The 23,995-nt window shown below is 42.2% G+C and overlaps 1 pseudogene; it reads right to left on the reverse strand.

The window, feature by feature from the left end:
- Positions 1–23,995, reverse strand: part of LOC149457844 (uncharacterized) — a 472,748-nt pseudogene that overhangs the window by 393,476 nt on the left and 55,277 nt on the right.

Raw genomic sequence — 23,995 nt, forward strand, 5'->3', positions numbered from 1 at the left:
TCTGAGAGATTGATATTTCACCTATACCTGGAGAAGAGCTTGAGTGGGAATATTAAATCCTGAAAAGCGTTTCTGGAGTGCTGTGGTGCCTGGAGGATCTGTGAGAGGGATCCATTATTGCTCTTTGATCTGCAAGGGTCAAAGTGATGAGGTGAGAGGCTAATCCAGAAGGTGGTTGGATTCATAAGCTCTATCTACACCCAGATATCTGCACGATTTGTTTCACCTGTGGTCACTTTACAGTATTATTGGAAACACCGTTTACAGTTTTGTTCACCTTCAACATTTCAATATTGGACTTTTTGTTTGCGTTTAATAAGTAACCATTATTTCACTTCACATTTGCACGTGTGATGTAATTATATGTATGTGTATTTTTCATGCACATGCGTATAGATTTAAGTTTGTGTTTTTTCATCATTTTGGGTGTTTTATTTGATAATTTTGTTATCAGTAAGCACGTATTATTTATTTCATTATTATTGTCACTATTTTGATTTGTGTCATTGGATTCCACATTCACTTAATAAGTTTGAATGTAGCGCAGCATTTATATGGTTTATATTCACTTGATCACTGGTATATGATTTAATGCTAGCAGCTGTTTGGGGTTCATATATTTAATTTGTTTTAATTGTTTAAACACATAATTTGGAGCGCAGGAGGGTCACACCACTAATACTTAAGGGTTGCTGTGGTCACAATGCCCAATCTCCTGTGAAGAGATTTGCCAAGGTCCCTCAAGTATGTAGATCTGAGTTTACTGCCCTCCTCCATCCCTCCTACAGAAAGCTCTCAGGCCTCTGGAGAGGTGGGACCTTCAGAACCTCCCTAGCTTGTCCTGAAGTAACCTCACTACCTCACTCCCACGCTGACTCATCCCAGGCTGCTGCTCAGATTCTACCTAAAATGCTAGCTAGCTCCCCCTAGATAATTTGAGGGGCACTACAGTTACATCAAACTTCAAAAAAGGGTGGAATAAATATACTGTATAAAGATTGATAAATGGTAGATTTTATATCAGACACTGAGAGGGGACAAACGTGTTTTATTATTTGATATATCAGAGATGATGAAGTGCACTAAGGTAGTACTAGAGCCGCACATTTATAATATTCTCATCACAGTGTGACTTACCTCTCGAGAAATTGCCCCCATCCAGTGTAAAGGCCTGAACCTGGACATCCAGGAGCACAAGACTCACACTGTGATCAATCCTCACCATCACTTCTTCACAGGTAAATGAATGTCCAAGTGGGGTCACCAAGGTTTTTAGAGACTTATATTTTATTATGCGGGTCCCATCTATAAACCAAAAACATACAGAGAGGTTACATCTGAACATGACTGCCAAGTGTAGGAAGACAAATGATGTGTGGTCGGGGGATGGTAGACATAGGAAACAAGGCTGGACATGGCTAGGTGGTACGTGACACCACCTTTATACACCTAAAATGAACTAGTTGTGCTTTTGGTGTCATTAAATGTTAACAACACCCCAAACGAAGAAGAAAACACACATTTTGCCTCATCAAAAAAGAGTGACAAATGCAGCAAAGCGTATTGTAAAAACGTGGAAACCGCAACGCGCCCAAATACCCCATGAGCTACTTTGTCACGTGTAGAGATACACATTGAAGTCAATGGGCTGCCCTATGTGAGTTGCAGGAAAAATGAGCCAAAAACGTGCGCTCTCCCAACCCAAAGTGTGAAAGTGAAATTGGTGTGTATACACAAGAACAATGAGGCTCCATTCATATTTGAACGTTTCCAAACATGTAGGAAACTGCAGAGAACGCACGCGCTTTGCTGCGCATTACGGAAATATGCTGTAAAGGCACAATGCACTTGCAGCACAATTAAATATTAATGGCCCCCCAAGCACTGGTAGCAGCCGCCAGTCTGGCGTGTGACAAACGTGCTGCAAATGCACCATAAGTGCAGTAAAAACGGGCCGCGCTCCACTCCAAAAATATTCTGGAGCTTCTTTGGGGCATTTGCCACACGTAGGGCTGACCTATGGGGGACAAGCAAAAATGCTCCAAAGTGCCCCCCCCAAAAAAAAAATGCTATATGGAGATGTGACTGGAGCCTGACAGCTGAGTGTCTCCATCCACTCCCTCCTATGTACTTATATAAGGATGTCCATACACTGTGCAATCTGATTGGACCATCTCTGTACAATTTCCTTTAGATTCACCAAAACCATGGAATAGGAGGGGCCACCTGACAACCTATTCAATGTGTATCCAATCAGACAAGCCCTTGCCTTACTATCTGATATTAGATGGGGGGAGGGGTAAGTCTAAGATCACACCTTTGCGTTTTCTGTTGCATTTTGCAGAAACTCACAGCAGTCCATGTAATGCGTTTTTGATGCGTTTTAATCTGCCCAGCAACAAGTTGGAAAAAAAGCAAAAAATGCATCAAAAACTAATGTGCAGAAATGCAAAACGCACAGCAAAAAGCACTACAGAAACGGATCAAACACAAACTGCATAGGTGTGAATCGAGCCTACAGGAGATTGTACAATCAGATTGCAATGTGTATGGTCATCTTAGGGGAAGAATTAGGAAAGTGGGTGTAAATAAATCAAAAGGTTGCATAGTAATGAGGGAGGCGTGGTCCCACCAGGTAACCACTCCTTATTCTTTGATGTACTAAGGCAGTGCATGATGGGAGATGATCTACAGGAAGTGATGGAAGCAGAAAGCGTTTTTGTAAAAATTTAAACCGAAACATGAAAATGTGAAACTTCCGAGGATAAGTCAGCTGAGAGATGAGCACATTGGGGGGGATGGGCAGAAAGTACATTGGAAAAGGATTCTATTTATTATAAAAAGTGAAATTCTGCCCAAAAAGGGGAACTTAGCCTTGAGGGTGATAACCAGAGAAACAGAAAATCGGGAGCTCAGGAACCAACATGGACTGGAGCTTAGGGCTCAGAATGAAGGGATTGCTCAGGTGGGTGTTGGCATAGGTGTAGGGGATATATTAATCAGCAGGTCACATCCAGCCTGGCCTATACCTCCCAGTCCGGGAACAAAGCCGGCCGTAGTAAGGCAGGAGAGATTACATGGGGAGGGAATCACAAGGAGCAGATCAGATTGATTGCAGCTACCAGGGATGATGAGAATCCCTCATGATGGGCACAGGAGGTAGGAGGACTCAGGAACTCAGTGTAGGGATCTCTCCAATAGAGTTTCTGAAAAATATCAAAGACTGCCATGGGGGGTGACACCACCAGCTTCCACCAAACACCGACATTCCAGATTTGGGTGAACTGACTGTGTAACTTGGACTCGTACATTTGGATGCAGTGCTAGCGAGGGTTTACTGTGCTGCTAAATCATTCCGTCAGTTGGATTTGTTGGATTACCTTCTTCCCGTATGTTAGTATTAATCGCCCCCAGGTAAAACGATCTCCGATTCTTGTTCTACAAAAGAATAGTACAAATGGTTCCATCAATACAATTGTTACTAGTTGTGTCCCACATATGATATGTATTACTGCTGGTGCAATGCATTGTGTCCTCCTATAATATAGTGCAGGGCTCCCCAACCTTCTTCCACTTTCATCCCCCTTGGCAGCCCATTCCATATATTGTCCCACCCACCCCCCAGGACAGAGGGCGGAGTACGGGGTGGAGCTAACAGCGGTGTGATAAGTAGAACCATTCTCAATACTTGTCCTTCAGGAGATGCAGCAAAGTCATACATTCCCTCTGATCTCAGGACAGCTGGGTGGTAGTGATGGCAGAGAGATGGATGAGGAGAAGATCTGACAGTGTTCTCAGCCCTCCTGGAACTATGAAGCTATTGTACACTGTAGACTTTGCAGAGATAGCAAGTAATAAAAGTGCCGGAGCAGAGCGAGCCAATCTCATTACTCTGCTGGCATTGATTGCTTTGTAAGCCCCCCATGTGACGACTGTAGGACCCTCACTAATAGGAGGACCATCCAGGAGAGGACAGAGGACATATGAGAAAGACTATCCTCCCTCCACCAACCATGTCTGCACCAGTCAGTATATACTGCTCTCCTACATGGAGCCTGGACCTAATGGGTGCACAGTGCTCTGCGCTCTGCAGGGGAGGGGACAGTGCAGTCAGCGCAGAGAATGGAGGAGCTGGATGGGATGGTGACAAAAGTTTGGGGCATTGTAACAGACAGCAAGAGGAGGAGGGGGAGATCCTAAAATTGTCAATGATGTCTGCCCTAGATTAGGACTACAACAACCAATGACACCATGTATCAAGACCACCCACACCATAGAAACACATGATGCTGTGTGGCCCAGTTACCTGCAACCTAGCAATCTATGGTATTAAATCAGTGGGTGGCCCCATCACTGATCTTTATTCACCTTCCCCCGGGGGTATGTGTGCCCCAGGTTGAGAGTCAATGATATAGTGGAATGTACTGCCACCTATTGGGGAGTGTGGTGCCACAGCAACTTGTTTAGTTGTTCCCTGGATATGCACCCTTGTGCCCCCTCCTGGCCAGTATTAGTACAGTCACTAGCTAGACACGTCCTGCTCTCGTACCCTGTTCATGTCAGTATCATTGCAGAGACAGTGCTTACAAAGTCATTGTCTTCTTACACTACAAAGACCCTGAAAATCATCCTCTGTACTGCACTTCTGAAGAAAAACTACTCTGACCTTCACTCCTTTACCCCCCCCCCCCTTACCTCTATAGCTGGGATCTGCACACATCCAACAATCCAGTGGTGTCCTGTAGGGATCCACCACCCCACCACTACACACCTGATCTCATGCCACCATCTTCTTCTGACATCATCATGGGGCCACCTTTCTCTTCCAGGTACTTGCATCCAGCCCCATGATGACACATGTACTGCAGGGTGTTATAGGGGGCAAACTGCAAAAACTAGGAAGATAAAGTGCCCCCCCGATGATGTGGTGCATGAACCTTAGAGAACCCCACAGCCTCCTAGGATGCCAGATGTGGGTGTCCTAGAAGTCTGTGGCGATGAATACTTGCTTCTCACCTAAATGAGAAATCAGAAAGTGTGGGAATGTGATCTCCAAAAAATCTGATGAAGAGAAGGGTGACGGGGGGTGAAAGTAAGTGGGAAGGGTGGAAGTCCAATTCATGTTATCTTTGTATTTTGTAGTCAGCGAGCGGCCATACTGTCCATGCAGACTGGGTCACTGCATAAAGGGGAATGTGAAACAGACCATTACTTTCGGATACATCATCCAAACCTGTCCGCCTCATATTGTCTGCACATAAGTGCTTTGTTCTGTTCAGAATTCAAATTGTGACAAGATTTTCGACATTCTGAGATTCAGGTGTGTACGGAATTTCAAATTCCAATAGTAACAAATTTAGACCACTATAAAATAATGAAATTAAATTTCATCAGAAATTTAAAAAAAAATTGAGTCTAATTGAATTTGAATCAAATTTGAATTTTATTTTGAATTTGATTCAAATTTAATTAGACTCAAATTCTGTTTGAATTTCTGATTAAATGTCATTTCATTCTTTTGGATTAGTTTAAATATAAACATATTACCAACTATTGCTGATTTCCCTCAAATTTGAATTTTGAAAATATTAGAACAGAATAGAACAGAAAATAAAAGTGTAGAATAAAAAAGAATAGAATAGATAAGAAAATAAAAGAATATAATAGAATAGAAAATAAAGGAATAGGATATAAAATAACAGAATAGAATAAAATAGAATAGAATAGAACAGAAAATTAAGAAATACAATAAAACAGTACAGAAGATAAAGGAATAGAATACAAAAGAATAGTATAAAGCAAAATAGAATATAAAATATAAGAATAGAATAAAATAAAATATAAATAAAGGAATAGAATAGAAGAATAGAATAGAAAAGAATTGAAGAGAATAGAAAAAATAGAATAGAATACAATTGAAAGAAAATAATCGTCTTCCAAAATTCGAATTTCAAACAGAACAGCTATTCTTCACAATGAATTTGGATCGATTTGATATTTTTTATTTGGTCTAAATGAATTTGAATTGAAATCAAATAAACAAAAAGATGAATTGAATTCAAATTTGAAAACTAATAAACAAAACTAAACGAATTCCAAAAATGAATTTAAAGAATAAAACTAAACAAAATGAGTTCATTAACGAATCAAAAGGAAAAATAATGTATTGTGCACATGTGTAATATTGTCTGATGTCTGGAAATTAAATCTCTCCTTTTATTACAAGCAGCTTCCCATAATACTGAGCTGTGGTCCCCTCTGTACCCCCTGGACAGCCTGGGGGTCTTCAGACATATTGTACCCTCCATGTCCCATCATTACACCCCTCCCCCAGCCTGTGCCCTCCATACCTCTATGAATATCAGGGAAAGATCTCCTCTTGGAAAGGACAGGTCCAGCCATGCTTTGTTATAACATTCACCATAGAATCGTGTGATTGGAGGTGACGGGATGGTGACCTGAAGACCACAAAGACCACAAGGATGAGTATGAGGAGGACCAGACCTAACAATCCTATGACTGCATACTGCCTGACATTTGTAGTGCCGGGATTTACTACCGCCCCCCAATAGTCATTCATAGAGCTGACAATCTCTCCATTCAATACCCCGTGTTCATTGCATCCCCCCAAATCTCTGCTCCTCTGCTGATGTGTTTTACCCTCTGACAGGGTCTTGTCATTCCGGGAAAAGATTTAAGCCGCTCATACATGAATCAAACTTCGGGCGGTTTAAGCAGGGCCCGGCCGAATTCTGACACATGTATGGGCAGGCTGGCTGTACAGAAGATCTACCAATCCACTTCTGTACAACCAGCCCATCAGATTTTCCCGCTCGATCAGTTTCCCCGTCTATAGCCGGCAGTGCTGATCAGTGTATTGTGATGGCGGGGAAGTCTCCCCAATGTCAGAATACAATAACTCTGCCAGGATCCACATTCAGTTTGGATGGGGAATCCAGTGGGGTTATTATAGCTCCGCCCACTGGTTGGGGGGTACATGTATCTGTATGAAATTCCCACAATGACCAATCTTAAGGGTACAACATATCCATGTCATCATTGGTTTCTCTTCAGTCTGAACCACTTGACCTCCGGAAAGGTTTTACCCCTTCATGACCAGGGCACGTTTTGCTATTCGGCACTGCGCTACTTTAACTGGCAATTCCGCAGTCATGCAACACCGTACACACATGCAATTTGATTATGTTTTATCACACAAATAGAGCTTTCTTTTGGTGGTATTTATTTGCCACTGTGATTTTTATTTTTTGCTGAATAAACGAAAAGAAAAGACTGAAAATTTTGAAAAACCTGATATGTTCTACTTTCTGTTATAAAACATATCCAATAAAATCAGATTTCTTCATAAATCTAGGTCAGTATGTATACTGCTACACATCTACAAACTATAGTGTGTGTGAGTATATATATGTAGATGGGGAACAATGAGACAACCCCCAAAACAAGAATAGTTTTACAAGCGGAGGCCACTGACATTTTTTTCCCTGATAATCTTTTCTGACTAATTTTCACTATTTTTACATTTTGCTAGGGTCAGTGTCACTACTGGTAGCATTAGGCCATACCTGGACACTACAGAAATTGCACAGGTAGTCCAACTCCTCCAGGATGGCACATAAATACGTACCATTGCCAGAAGGTTTGCTGTGTCTCCCAGCACAGTCTCAAGAGCATGGAGGAGATTCCAGGAGACAGGCAGTTACTCTAGGAGAGCTGGACAGGGTCGTAGAAGGTCCTTAACCCATTAGCAGGACCAGTATCTGCTCCTTTGTGCAAGGAGGAACAGGATGAGCCCTGCCAGAGCCCTACAAAATGACCTCCAGCAGGCCACTGGTGTGAATGTCTCTGACCAAACAATCAGAAACAGACTTCATGAGGGTGGCCTGAGGGCCCGACATCCTCTAGTGGGCCCTGTGCTCACTGCCCGGCACCATAGAGCTGGATTGGCATTTGCCATTGAACCCCAAAATTGGCAGGTCCACCACTGGCACCCTGTGCTTTTCACAGATGAGCGCAGGTTCACCCTGAGCACAGGTGACAGACATGAAAGGGTCTGGAGAAGCCATGGAGAACATTCTGCTGTCTGTAACATCGTTCAGCATGACCGTTTTGGTGGTGGGTCAGTGATGGTCTGGGGAGGCATATCCATGGAGGGACGCACAGACCTCTACAGGCTAGACAATGGCACCCTGACTGCCATCAGATATCGGGATGAATTTCTTAGACCCATTGTCAGACCCTACGCTGGTGCAGTGGGTTCTAGGTTCCTCCTGGTGCAGTGGGTCCTGAGTTCCTCCTGATACACGACAATGTCCGGCCTCATGTGGTGAGAGTATGCAGGATGTTCCTGGAGGATAAAGGAATTGATACCATTGAATGGCCCCCATGCTCACCTGACCTAAATCCAATAGAACCCCTCTGGGATATCATGTTTTGGTCCATCCAACACCACCGGGTTTAACCTCATACTGTCCAAGAGCTCAGTGATGCCCTGGTCCAGATCTGGGAGAAAATACACCATCTGTGGTCTCATTAGGAGCCTCCCCCGACATTGGCAGGCATGCATACAAGCACATGGGGGCCATACAAACTACTGAGGACCATTCTGAGTTGCTGCAATGAAATTTCAGCAAAATGGACTCGCCTGCTGCATTGTTTCACTTTGATTGTCAGGGTGTCTTTGAATTCAGTCCTGTAGGTTGACCATTTTAATTTCCTCCAACTATGGAGCATCCTTACGTTCCTAACACATTACCCCGTCCATGTCAGTATAGAGATCCAGCAGGAGAGTTTTCCCCATTGAGATCTGATATGTTTTCAGTGTGTTCTTTTCATTTTTTTGAGCAGTGTATGTACAAAAAAGAAGGAATATTGGTCCACAGACCCAATTCATCGTATGTCCGTGATCTCTGCTATATATATATATGCCCAACATGGACCAGCAATGTACTGGAATGTCGCTGGAATGGTTATACCGAGACCATCCACCTCCCACCATCCACGGATTTCTTGGGCTCTCCTGTCCCAACATGGACCAGCAATGTACTGGAACATCACTGGACTTTGAGTGGTTATACCAGGAGGTGGCTGCAGCTACAGGGATCATCCTGGTATCGTTTTTCAGCAGGTGGTCGGCTTTCACGTAAAAGCAATCCTAGTGGCTAATTAGCTGCTGGATCTATTTTACAAGCAGCTGGAAGGGCTCTCCCCCCTCCTTCCACCATCCATGGATTTCTTGGGCTCTCCCGTCCCACAGAGGAATCCAAGAATGCGGCCAGCAGTTCTGCCATCTGGAAGCTATGAGCATTTCATCATTTCAGCTTTTCTGGATATTAAGGTGCCATTTTTAAAAAGGGAAAGCATCTGATCACACTGATCTTGGTGAGATCAGATGCTTCAAGGGCAGAGGAGAGATCTAGAGTCTAATAGACCTCGGATTTCACAGAAAACAATACCTGTTACTGCCAATTGCTATCACAGGGAATATTTACATTCCCTGTGATAAGAATAAAATTGACCCCCCCCCCAAAAGAAAGGGACAATGTAAAAATAAAAACAAATTATAAATTAAAAATGAAAATCACTGCCAAAAAATTGCAAAGCCTGTCATTTTATTCTCTAGGGCCTCTGCTTTAAAAACATATATTTTTGGGGGGGTTCAAAGTAATTTTCTAGCAAAAAAAAATGTTTTTTCATGTAAACAAAAAATGTCAGAAAAGTGTTCTTCAAGTTAGAAGAGTGGGTGATGTGTGGCAGAAGCTGCTAATGTTTTCCCTGCGATGCCAGGATAGTAGAAGCCCCCCCCCCCCAAATGACCCCTTTTTTGAAAGTAGATACTGCAAGGTATTTGCTAAGTGGCATGGGGAATTTTTTGCAGATCTCATTTGTTGCCATAAATGTTTGGAAAATGAAGAAAGAAAACAAAAATACATTTTTTCTTTTCTTTTTCAAAACCCTGTGACAAAAATTATATCTGAAAAATACTCACCATGCCTCTTATTAAATTCCTTAGGGTGTCTACTTTCCAAAAAGGGATCATTTGGGGGTTGTTTGTACTATCCTGGCATTTTAGGGTCTTTAAAAATGTAATAGGTAATGAGGGAGTGATATGAGGAAATATGCCCTTTGAAAGCCTGAAGGTGGTCATTGGATTTTGGGTGCCTGTATGTGGATAGGCTGCCAAAAAGTCTCTCACATGTGGTACCCCCATACTCAGGAGATGTAGCAGAATGTGTTTTGGGGCGTTATTCCACATATAGCCATGGCATCTGTGATCAATATATAATTTATGTCACAACTTTGTGTAAAAAAAAAAGAAAAATTGTACGTTTCCAAACATTTGTTGCAAAAAAATAAAATCCATTCTATGGACTCAACATGCCTCTGAGCAAATTCCTTGGGGTTTCTACTTTCCAAAAAGGGGTCATTTGGGGGTGTTTGTACTGCCCTGGAATTTTAGCGTCTCAATAAATGTGACAATCAGAAAGTAAAAGCTACGTAAATTGCAGTATATATACCATAGTTTGTAGACGCTGTAACTTTCACACAAACCAATTAATATACACTTACTGGGATTTTTTTTTACCAAAGACATGTGGCGGAATACGTTTTGACAAGTAGAAAGAATTTTGTTTTCCAAAATTTTTGGTCTTTTTTTGTTTATATCACAAAAAAAAGAAAGCCAATGGTGATAAAATACCACCAAAAGAAAGCTCTACTTGTGTGAAAAAAGGCATACATTTTGTTTGGGTACAGCGTTGCATGCCCACACAATTACCGGTTGAAACAGCACAGTGCCAAATAGCAAAAACATGGCCTGGTCATTAAGGGGGGTGAATCCTCTGGAAGGCAAGTGGCTATAAGAGACCCTCCATAATAACAATGATCTTTAATAGTATATTTAATAAAACCATGTTTAATCTCCATTAACTTTCAGTTCCAATGTTGGATATCGCAGATCACTATGTGGTACCTTTTATTATTTCATCCAGCTTTCAACCAAAATTAATATGTCCTGTAAGAAGGTGAAAAGTCCTGGAAGAAGGTGACAAGTGTGGAAGAGCAGAGTTTGGGGGGAGATACAATGAACATTGTACAATAAAGTTCATTGAAAAGAGAGATAAGTGGTCATTCCTCCTTTGTATTTATTGTTGGAGCATTTCTGGGGAATAGACCGACCCCGTTGTTGGATACATCTCCAGTGACTGGTGAGTGCAGTCAGGGCCATCCCAGTAATACCATTTCCCTGTGTTGTTCAATATACAGAGCTGACTGAAGTAACCCTAAACAATAAACCTGTGCCGGGCTGTGAGACTGACTACTCCTAATTCACTAAAATTGCTGAGCAATAGGCGGCTACAAATCCAGAAGTAGTGTAAGAATGCTTCTAATAAACAATGATAATAATAATCAATCCCGCAAAGATCAATGAACTAATATATACATAAATAATGACAATAATATACATGACCATTGTCAGGGATGCGGGTGTGACCAGAAGTGTGTGGACTGACACAGGGAAACGCAAGCTTCAGATATGGTATAAATAAGACAATTTATTAAAGACTAATAATACAAACATAAACGCAGTGCACCAAACCCCAAGCTAACACAAATACATACAACAAGGTGAAACAAAGCCAAACCTAAACTGATACAGATACACAGGTACATACACATATAGAGCACAACGTAGTCAGGCAAGCTGGGTCGATAACTATCGGGCAGGTAGGTACAGGAGGAGCAGGTGGAGAGAATGGTCAGGGTCACAAGCCAGGGATCAAAACAGGAGAAGTCAGCAGAGGTCAGGATCAGGCAGGGTCGGCAACAAGTCAGGCAGAGGCAGAGGCAGAAACAGGAACAGGAACGCAGGTTACAAGATACAGGGGCCCATGGAAAAACACACACCAAGGCACAGACTTCAGGTCTGGCCATCCCTTAAATACACCTGCAATCAGCCCCAGGTGATGGTTATTTTCTGAAGTGAACCTTTGGTTGTTGAGAGCACCCGCTGGTCAGCCCTGGTACTGCAGCCCACAAGGCAGGTGAGTCCCACCACTATTGGCAAGTCCATTCCTGACAACCATACAGTGAATAATAAGTGCCAAAGTGAGTGAAAAAAACAACATGATCAATATAAATATGAAAACAAAATGATAGAACCAATGATGGAACGCGTAGGGATGAGGACTGAGCCTCTGGTGTCCATTCAGCATGGAAGGTCTGTGTCTCATGGCATCTATAGAGCTGTCAGCTGGATCACTCAATGTGGGGGGCTGCTGGAGTGACCCTAACCTAAAACCACATACAGAGTTCAAATTTTTTGCATTTGTTTTTATTTTAGGTGTGGTTTTAAAAATTACTTGGCTGTTTTAAACAGGGAGCACTAGGTGTACTTTATATACGTTTTATGGTTGTAAATGAGGCATTTTCTCATCCTTCAGTGCAGATGATCCCGGCTACTTAATGGGAACCATGTCAAACAATAAAAGAGAAAAATTCCCAGCTCAACTTACCAACCAGCTTGCAAACAAACTGAATTTTACAGAGTTGGAAACTGTAGAATATCGGGGTGCCATGAAGAGACTCTGCAGCTTACACATGTATTTGCAAATGTGTGCCAACTAAACCCCTGGTTTTAACACATACTGTTAGACTGGCTAATTCAGTTTGTTTGCAGGATGGTTGGTAAGCTGAGCTGGGAATTTTTCTCTTCTATTGTTTGATATGTGTCGTCCTTCCATGTGCTCCTTGCTGAGAAGGCCAGTTATAGACTGGGGCAGTGCCCATTTTTTGCACGTAATAGGAACCAGCCTGACTACCCCTTTTATAATTTAGAGGGTGAGTCTGCCCCTTTGCCTCCTTGGTGGAGGAACACAATACTCTTTCACATGAGTTGATGTTTGACATATTTGGAAGATTTACTTGTTTATGTACTTTTATTGAACAGATATTTGTACTGTACAGAACACTGGGAAGGTGTACTGGATGGCAGATATATTCCCCCGGTCATTGAATCAGATTCCCTTTAAGGGGGGCAGTTTTGGGAGACATTACCTAGTTCTCACCCATGTAGGGAGAGGTGTTTGCCTAGAGAGAGGACTGATTTTCAGTACTCTCTGAATTGATACGTCTGTATTATGGACCCATAATTTCAGAAGTTCAAAGAGCTTTGGGTGGGTAGAACCTCCAAAGCTTGACTACCAGGACTCTGGTCTCAAAGGGGTTAAGCCCCAGGCAGGGGAGGCTTGAAAGGCAGCAGGGTGAAATCAGCACCTGTGGCGGGGGGCAGTGTGGAGTCGCTCCAGTTGTAAGTAAAGATTGATACTCTTAGGAACTAATACATAATCTGCTGAACCCCTGAGCCCCCCCCCCCCCCACACACACACACACACACACACACTATTTGTCCTGATTACCATTACCAGTGAAAGTAAAAGATTGTAAGCTGGAAAGAGCAGGGCCCTTGAATCCCTTGTGTTCTGTTTGCTTTTAAAAACGGCTGCTGGTGATCTCGGGCCCATATCACAGTACCGATCACATTATTTGTTCACTATCTTTGACACATATTATTAACCACATGATCACACATACAGTGTTATATTGTATTATCATTTATATCAGGCCTGCTTGCATTGGCGAGTGGAAATTATGGTGGGGGTGAGTGTGTCCCCAGGGCCATCTTGCTGAGCAGACTCGGAACTCAGGGCTGGATCTGTCACTCGCACTGGGAGCCGTCAGACTGCTCAATAGTTGAGCAAAGTGAAAGCAAAGGAAGGAGTATGTGCTGTGCTCTCTGCCTCCCCCTAGAGTGCAGTACCCGGCTCTGTGAGTGAAGGTAATGAAGTACTGAAATTTTTTTATAGGGCTGTCTGTGTGTGTGTGTGTTTATTTGTATGTGCGTGTGTGTATCTGTATGTGTGTGTGTATGTACATTTGTGTATCTGTACATGTATCTGCGTGTATGTACATGTCTCTGTGTGCATGTACATGTGTGTGTTTATGTGTATGTACGTACATGTGTCTGTGTGTATGTACATGTGTCTGTGTATATGTACATGTGTCTGTGTATTTCTGTGTATGTACATGTGTCTGTGTGTATGTACATGTATGTGTGTCTGTACATGTGTCTGTGTGTGTGTGTGTGCAGGTTTGTGTGTGTGTATGTACATGTCTGTGTGTGTACAGGTGTCTCTGTTTGTGTGTGTGTGTACATGTGTCTGTATGTAAACCTACATGTATGGGTGGTTTGGTCGGGTTCAGGATGATGTGGTTATTATGGGTGGGTGAGTATGGGGGACATTTGAGGTACTGCTGGGTTGGATAGTAGGTAGGATATGCTTGGTAAAGTTGTGGTTTTGTGAGTGAAAGATTATGGGGGGTTATGGTTCTATGTGGTGCATGATCCAAGTATGATGGAGTGTTTAGGGGGACATTGGAGGCCCTGATGTAATGTGCGTGGACTCTGGGGACCCTGATGTAATGTGGGGGGACTCTGGGGACCCTGATGTAATGTGGGTAACATTTAACAGTGTAATTTCATGAAATAATTTACGAGGTCATATTTAGGGGGGAATTAGGGGTGTAGCAGGGTAGGGGTTGGGTGGGACAACTGGTGCCGAGTAACTCTTAAGGCCTGGCTAGTAGCTCAGGACTTGAAATTTTAAGCCCTGGTTTATATAACTGTTCACTGATCTTTGTGGGATCAATCATTATTACACGACTTTTGAATTTGTAATTTCCTGATTACTTGGAAATGTTAGTGAATTAGGACTAGTCAGTCTCACAGCACGGTTTATTACAGGTTTATTTTTTTATGGTTTAGAAAGTTATAAGACCTTTGAGTATTGCTGCTTTTAGTGTAATTGTTGCACACATTGTTGGGTGGCAAGTGGAGGAATTCTTTATTATATAACTGGAGTAACCTGTCAACTAATCCATACAATTAGCAACAGTGTGATGTCCATTTGTTGGAAGGTTTCCACATTTTGTATGACTCTTCTATTTGCTATTCCATAATTATAGCTCTGAGCTGAGAAGAGAAGGGAATTGTTACTGCAACCTGACAGCAAAAGGGAATCACAGAGATAAATAAATTGTAGAAACTAAATGGTAACATCTAAGACAGGACACAGCAACAGAGTGATGTCCAGTTACTGGGATGTCTCCACATTTCATATGACCCTTCCCTTAGCCACTGTGTTATATCTATTAGCTGGTAAAAGTTGGGGAATTGCTACTGTTACAAGCAATGATAATAGCACATTGTTGTAAGATTTATGGCCATTGCTCTTTGCTGGCCTCCCTGTCTATGCTCAGAACTGGATGTCATATAGTCACTAATCTCTTAATCACAGGATTTGAGGATCTAAACTAATCCTGACTCATACAACTGGATTCTTCACTGGATATTCTTCATTGGCATTGGCTCTCAGGCCTTTACAACTTCTAGATTATATTCAGGATTAACTTACATTTCTGATCTTGGTGGTGTTCACCATTAGTATGAAGGTTGCCTTTATTCTTAGACAGACTCCTGATTCGCCAATCACAGTGTATTTTGTGGGAGAGGGTGGAGGAGAAGGTCCTTGTGTGGTATGATTGGTGGGTAGCACAGTGGTATGATGTGTGGTGTGGGATTTGGTCCTTTTTTTACAATTATCATACTGTGGAGTCGTTATATTCTGCATAGTATCTGGTCTTGGTGTGACAGATTGACCCCCTCTGATGAACTCTGTAGGAGAGGGTGGAGGAGAAGGTTCTTGTGTGTCTCCGATGTACTCTGTAGGAGAGGGTGGAGGAGAAGGTTCTCGTGTGTCTTCGATGTATTCTGTAGGAGAGGGTGGAGGAGAAGGTCCTTGTGTGGTATGATCGGTGAGTAGCACAGCGGTACGATGTGTGGTGTGGTGTTTGATGGAGGGTGGAGGAGAAGATTCTTGTGTGTCTTCGATGTTTTCTGCAATCAAAAGATCAAATGAAGACAGATGAGTGACATCTCAATGACAGCTACAGCTGAAATGATGAATAAATGATGAATAAATCAACAATCAATAAATCTCTTTTCATGGATCATAAACAATGACAGCTTATGACTTTTGCATGTCCCAGATTTGAGACATTTTGGAGACTTTTGTTATATACATTGAATATACGGCCAGAGATTTTTTTTTATGAATAAAGTAGGGAAAGGTTTAAACCCCTGTATTTTTTTTTTCTCAATTTTTTGTTCTTTTTTTGCTTATAGCGCAAAAAAATAAAAATGCACAGGCAATAAAATACCACCGAAAGAAAGTTCAATTTGTGGGAAAAAAAGGACGTGAATTTCATTTGGGTGCAGCGTTGCATGACCGTGCAATTGTCAGTTAAAGTAAAACAGCGCTGTAGTGCAAAAAATGGCCTGGTCATGAAGGGGGGTAAATCCTCAGAAAGGCGATGGGTTAAACATAAATACCACAAATGCTACATTTACCAGTCATGTGGTGAGAAGTCAGTTATTAAGGAATCCCCAAAAGTTATATACAATGGCTTCCAGATAACTGAATTTCACTCTGAGGACTCATGGGTGTAACTCTCTGGTCTAGGTGATTTATTGACATTTGTATCATTGTGTTTGGAACATCTAAACATTGATCCTTTGTGGTTGTAGTGATGATACATCTTCATATTTACATTATCTTCATCACTTCCCTTTGTATACATAACACTAAAGAACATATTTCAGAGGCTTGCTCTCTCTTCATCCTTAGTGACCAGCTGAGTTATTACATTTTATTTTATGTTTTACACTTTTTAGCATAATTGGGATCTTGGTAATTTTTTGCCATCCAGATTTTCTTTTCACAGCTTAATATTTCCTCCTAAGACAGGAGACCGCTTTCCACTGCAGGTTTTCACAAAGTTTGTGTATGGGACGGGCGACGGCCATTTTGGGAGGCCTCAGGGACAGTGTGCATTGGGTAGGTTATTTTTTTATTTTGGAGTTCTGCTTTCCGAGGGCCAGAAAATATCTTTAACATCAGAAGGTAAGGTGCATTTATCCAAGACAGCCAGACCTAAAAGGCTCTGCTTGACCCAAGATGGCCACCAGAGTCACATGGGGCAGGAGCATTCAATGGGATAGCTTCATTAAACAAGGAAACCAAAGAGGAACCCTGTTCCTCCTGACTTTCTCTCCAACTTTATTGCCGCTGTGGGAGAGCGCCACCTGCAGTGGAGAAAGTAGAGTGCACCTGTCTATAACCAGAAAAAACTTGAAAACGTTTTATACTGGTGTGTTTTTAAATCCCAGCTAAACATCCAGTTTATTCCTTTTTCTAAAAGACCCTGGGTGTCTCCCCTGTGCTCCACTGAAGGGAATGCAGTACACATCGCACTGCACTAGATTCTTTCCCAGCCATGATGGACGGGGACACTGAGGTAGCTCCCGGAAGTGACATTTTACACATCTCTTCCAGGTCAGCAGCAAGAAAGGGAGGAGAGCAGACATGTGTTCACTCAGCTCCCTCCCCCTAACAGGAGGAACCAGCTATGCTGGTCCTGAACCTGCAGATGGGCAAGTAGAGCCCAAGATACATGGTGGGGGGCGCTTGGGGGGAGGGGCGGCTGTTACCAGGGGGTGTGCAAGTAATCAGGCACCTGCAGAGGCCCTGGACTGCTTGTATCTGACAGCCAGAAGCCTCGTCAGATGTACACACAGTCCTGGTGGCTCACATAATCCTTTGGTATCACCTATTTTGGATGTGTAATCAATTTTTAACTTTTCAATTTAGCTTTGTTTTACCTTTTAATTTCCAGATCAATCAATGTAATAGTTTTAATAATGGTAACCCATAAAACATTCCATGTGGAACAATCAATATATCACATACCAAGATGGCCACAAAGGCAATGGCTGTACCCCTGAGGACGTGCTGACGTCACGCTGTCGTGTCCGTGATTCTGAGCGGTGGCCATATTGGTATGTGATATATTGATTATTCCACATGGAATGTTTTTATGGATAACTTTTATGACTATTAAACTACTACACTATATACCAACCCCTGGGCTCCGTGTGGTGAGCATCTCTCCGTAGGACCTAACTGGACTGGTAAAGTTGCTGGAGAATGGATGGCATAGATCTCATGATATACATGCTACTGACCAAGTAGCTCTTTGGTGAGTACATAGTGGTGGAGGACCTTGCACTGGATACAGAGCACTTTGTGGGATTGCACAATACCTGTCATGATTGACATCACAATTTTACAGATACATAGATTTACATTGGGAGGACTTTACTGTGCAGGATTCTGTTGTTGGCTATACTGCGACATTTACATTTCATTTGTTTTGTTTTCTTTCATTGTTTTGTTTCATTATTCACTTTTATATTTTTCTTATGCCCTGCACTGCTTTTCATTTACTCTGGTATTGAGATTGTATCACTATCTTTTTGTGCCAGCTGCTTCCGTATCTATATTCCGTATCTGTATCTATATTCCGTATCTGTATCTATATTCCGTATCTGTATTCCGTATCCATATCTATATTCTGTATCCGTATCTATATTCCGTACCCATATCTATATTCTGTATCCGTATCTATATTCCGTACCCATATCTATATTCTGTATCCGTATCTATATTCCGTACCCATATCTATATTCTGTATCTGTATCTATATTCTGTATCTGTATCTATATTCCATATCTATATTCCATATCTGTATCTATATTCCGTATCTGTATCTATATTCCGTATCTATATTCTGTATCTGTATCTATATTCCATATCTATATTCCATATCTGTATCTATATTCCGTATCTGTATCTATATTCCGTATCTATATTCCGTATCTATATCTTTATTCCATATCCATATCTGTATTCCATATCTATATTCCATATCCGTATCTATATTCTGTATCCGTATCTATATTCCGTATCTATATTCCATATCTGTATCTATATTCCATATCTATATTCCGTATCTATATTCCGTATCTGTATCTATAACGCTCGCTGTTTACAGTTGAATTTATATATTACTAATCTCAGATATGTTTATTTAGAGATCCGTGTTGTACTTATGCCTCCTGAAGAAGATCTAAAAGTGGAATGACTGAAACACGTCGGGTGATTTTGGGAATGTTGTACTGTTGCAATTTAAGGGAATACATCCCACAGCCAGTGTTTTTAACCACTTGACCTCCAGAGGATTTACCCCCCTTAATGACCAGGCCTCTTTTTGCTACTCGGCGCTGCATTAATTCAACTGATAATTGCGCGGTCATGCAATGCTGCACCCAAACAAAATGTACGTCCTTTTTTCACACAAATCGAGCTTTCTTTCGGTGGTATTTGATCATCTGTGCGCTTTTTATTTTTAGCACTATGAACAAAAAAAGACTGAAAATTTTGAAGAAAAACAATATTTTTTACTTTTGGCTATAAAAAATATATAGTAAACTCAAAGTTAGTTATAAATTTAGGCAAAATGTATTCTGCTACATGTTTTTGGTAAAAAAAAATCCCAATAAGTGTATATTGATTGCTTTGTGTGAAAGTTATAGCGTCTACAAACTATGGTATAGATAATGGAATTTACGCCATTTTTTTTGCTATACAGCGCTGTACTAGTTTAACGGACAATTGCACGGTCATGCAATACGGTACATAAATGAAATTTATGTCCTTTTTTCACACAAATAGAGCTTTCTTTTTGTGGTATTTGATCACCTGTGTACTTTTTATTTTTGGCGCTATAAACATAAAAAGTAGAGATGAGCGAATTATTCAAAAATTCGGTTCGGCTGATTCGCCGAATTCGCCGAATAAATTCGCTTTGAGCCGAATATATTCGCTGCAAATTTAACTTATAAAAAGGGTGTTTCTAGGCTTCAGAGAGCCTTTATATTAGTGCAGAACACTGTACCTTTAATTTAAATGCCCTTGGAGTCTGCTGGGGAAGAGAAATAATACTGTCAGTCAGTATGACATGCAGATGAGTGCCGTCGATCTTAGAATCACCGCACACTTCACTCATTTGGGCAGTCACGGGGCCACCCGGCGTGTAAATGGATCTAACTCTTTGAACGTACAATAGTTGTTGTGAAGCAGAAAGTCAGTTTATTTAGCACAATCGGTCAATTGCAGCTTGCCGTTGGCTGGAAACTGTACGTTTATGTCACTGGAATGCACTAATCACCCAAAAAATATTACCGCCACCCGGCGTGTAAATGGATCTAACTCTTTGAACGTACAATAGTGGTTGTGAAGCAGAAAGTCAGTTTATTGTACACAATCGGTCAATTGCAGCTTGCCGTTGGCTGGAAACTGTACGTTTGTGTCACTGGAATGCACTAATCACCCAAAAAATATTACCGCCAGCCGGCGTGTAAATGGATTTAACTCTTTGAATGTACAATAGTGGTTGTGAAGCAGAAAGTCAGTTTATTTTGCACAATCGGCAAACTGCAGCACCAACTGTGCACGACAGCCACCAAAAAAAAAAAGGGTGTATGTCACTTTAAATTTTCGATTCTTTGATAGCTGTGGCCCTAAGTAACGATTCTGTGTCCCTGAGTAATGATTCTGTGTCCATGAGTAACGATTCTGTGTCCCTGAGTAACGATTCTGTGGCCCTGAGTAACGATTCTGTGGCCCTAAAGTCTCTGTGGCCCTAACTCTGTCCCTTAATACACACAGGTCTGTCTCTCTTGAATGACCGGAGGCTAATGGAGAATTCTAAGATGGCCGCGATTTATAGCTCCACCATTACACAGTGCTGGCTGGCTGCTGATTGGCTAATGCGATCACATGTCATGAATGTATTATGGGTCAGCGCGCCTTATCTGCGCGCCTTCCCAGAGATCCCCGCCCCATCTTCTCTGTCCATTTTCTCCGTCGCCACACATGTCGCCGCCATTTTTGGGAAAATTCGATTTGTGCATCCGAAGTTTGCTAATCTTCGGATTCGTCGCGAATAGAATTTTTCCAAATTTTCGGAACGAATTCCACTTCGTCATGTTCGATTCGCTCATCTCTAATAAAAAGCTTTGAAGAACAACAAGTTTGTTTGAAAAAAACTATATTTTCTCATTTTGGTCACAAAAAATATCCCAAAAAACTAAAATTTTGTCATAAATTTAGGCCAAATGTATTCTGCTCCATGTTTTTGGTTAAAAAATCCCAATAAGTGTATATTGATTGCTTTGTGTGAAAGTTATAGCGTCTATAAACTATGGTATAGATAATGGAATTTACACAGCTTTTACTTTCTGACTGCTCATCACATTTCTTGAGGTGCTAAAATACCAGGATAGTACAAACACCCCCAAATGACCCCTTTTCAGAAAGTAGACATCCTAAGCTATCTGCTGAGAGGCATATTGAGTCCATGGAAAATTTATTTTTTCCACAAGTTTCTGGAAACAAACATTTGTTTTTACACAAAATTGACATTTAAATGGTATATTTCTCGCACAAGCCATGTGTATATGTGGAATTACACTCCAAAATACATTCTGCTACTTCTACCGAGTATGGGGATATCACATGTGTGAGACTTGTTGGGAGCCTAGCCACGTACAGGAGCCTGCAATCCAGTGTTCACTTTGAAAGACTGAAGGTGCGCAACTTCCTCATTTCACTTCCTCACTACCTATCACAGTTTTGGAGGCCCTGAAATGCCAGGATAGCAACAAACTCCCCAAATGACCCTTTTTTGGAAAGTAGACACCCCAAGGAATTTAACAAGAGGCATGGTGAGTATTTTGCAGATCTCATTTTTTCTCACAAGGTTTTGCAATATAGAAAAAGAAAAGAAAAAATATGAAATTCATTTTCCAAAAACGTGTGGCAACAAACAAGATCTGAAAAATACTCACCATGCTTCTTATCAAATTCTTTGGGGTGTCTACTTTCCAAAAAGGGGTCATTTGGGGGGGTTTGGTGCTATCCTGGCATTTCAGGGCCTCCGAAACTGTGATAGGTAGTCAAAAAGTGTAATGAGGAAATAATGCCCTTTGAAAGTCTGAAGATGCTTATTGGATTTTGGGGTCTTGTACTTGGCTAGACTGCAAAAAAGTCTTTCACATGTGGTACCCCCATACTCAGGAGAAGTACAGGTGTGCACGAGCGGGGGGACGAGTGTGATTTTTTTTTTCTTTTAAGTTGTCTTGATTTTTTAAATTATTTTACACTGTCCCTTTCATTTCTTTATCACTTTTAATGCTATCACAGGGAATGCAAATATCCCCTATAACTTCAATGGGCATTGTCATATATTCTTTTTTGAGAAATCTGGGGTCAATCAGACTCTAGATATCTCCTCTGCCCTTACATTATCTAATTTCACCAAGATTGGTGTGATCAGATGCTTTCCCAATTTACAAATGGCGCTGTTAATATCCTGCAAAACTGAAGTAATGAAATGCTCATAGCTTCCAATTTCTTAGGCTATATAGATGATTGGCACCATTAAGGGTCTCCAATCAGCTCTATGGTCAGATGGCAGAAACACTGGCTGCATTTGCAAGTTCCCCCGATGACACGGGACTGCCCAAGAAGACCATGGAAGGCAGCGGGGAAGGAGGGAATGTCTCCCGCTGCTTGTAAAAGCAGTCCAGCAGCTGTAGGCATCATCCTAGTATAACCATTATTATTATATACAGTATTTATAAAGCGCCAACAATTCGCTCAGCGCTGTACATTACAATGGGAGACAATACATGAGACAGTACAATAACAATACAATGCGATACACGAGGAGTTCAAGGGCCCTGCTCCTTGGAGCTTACAATCTAGGAGTGAGGGGATAGTGGTACTGGAGGAAAAGCTGTGGGGGATGGAGTAGTAGGAAGAGTGGAGGAGATCGGCAATTAGCAGAGGGTGGGGTAAGCTTCCCTGAAGAAGTTTTCAGGGTGCGCCTAAAGGAGAGGAGAGTAGGTGATAATCTGATGGATTGGGGTAGGGAGTTCCAGAGGATGGGTGATGCCCTGGAGAGGTCCTGGAGGCGGGCATGGGAGGAGGAGACCAGGGAACTAGAGAGAACGAGGTCTTGTGAGGAGTGAAGAGTGCGTTTGGGTGGTATTTGGATATTAGGTCGGTGATGTAGTTTAGGGCAGAGTTATGGACAGCTTTGTACGTCAGTGTTAGCATTTTGAATTTGATCCATTGGACAATCGGAAGCCAGTGGAGGGATTGGCAGAGGGGGGTGGCGGAAACGGAGTGGTTGGTAAGGTGGATGAGTCTGGCCGCCGTATTCAGGATCAACTGAAGCGGGGATAGCCTGTGGTGAGGCAGGTCAGTGAGGAGGCAGTTGCAGTAATCGAGTCGTGATATGATGAGGGAGTGGATGAGTTGCTCAGTAGTTTCTGGGGTTAGGAATGGGCGTATTTTGGAGATGTTGCGGCGGTGAAGTCTGCATGAGTTTGTTGGCGATTGGACTTGGGGCTGGAAGGATAGATTGGAGTCAAGAATGACACCAGGTACTCTGGCTTGCGGGGTGGGCCTGATGGTGGCATTGTTGGATGTGATGGAGAAGTCAGTGGGGGGAGGGGGGGTGCGCGGGCTGGGGGGAAGACTAGGAGCCCAGTTTTGGAGAGGTTCAGTTTGAGGAAGTGGAGCGACATCCAATCTGATATGTCGTTCAGTAGGCTAGTGATTCGGGCAGAGACTGAAGGGGTGAGGTGAGGGGTCAATAGATTTGTGTGTCATCGGCATAGAGGTGGTATTTGAAGCCGTGAGAGTGTATCAGTTAGCCAAGGGAGGAGGTGTAGATAGAGAAGAGAAGGGGCCTGAGGACAGACCCTTGAGGGACCCTGACAGAGAGGGGGAGTGAGGGGGAGGTGGTAGCATTATAGGTAACACTGAAGGAGCATTGTGATAGGTAGGACAAGAGCCAGAAGAGAGCGGAGTCTCTGAGTCCAAGGGAGTGTAGTTGTTTGAGGAGGAGGGGATGGTCGACTGTGTCGACTGTGTTGAAAGCCGCG

This window comes from Staurois parvus, unplaced genomic scaffold (genome assembly GCF_062004578.1).
Source record: "Staurois parvus isolate SC_StPar_1 unplaced genomic scaffold, SC_StPar_1.0 ptg000302l, whole genome shotgun sequence".
Taxonomy (NCBI): domain Eukaryota; kingdom Metazoa; phylum Chordata; class Amphibia; order Anura; family Ranidae; genus Staurois; species Staurois parvus.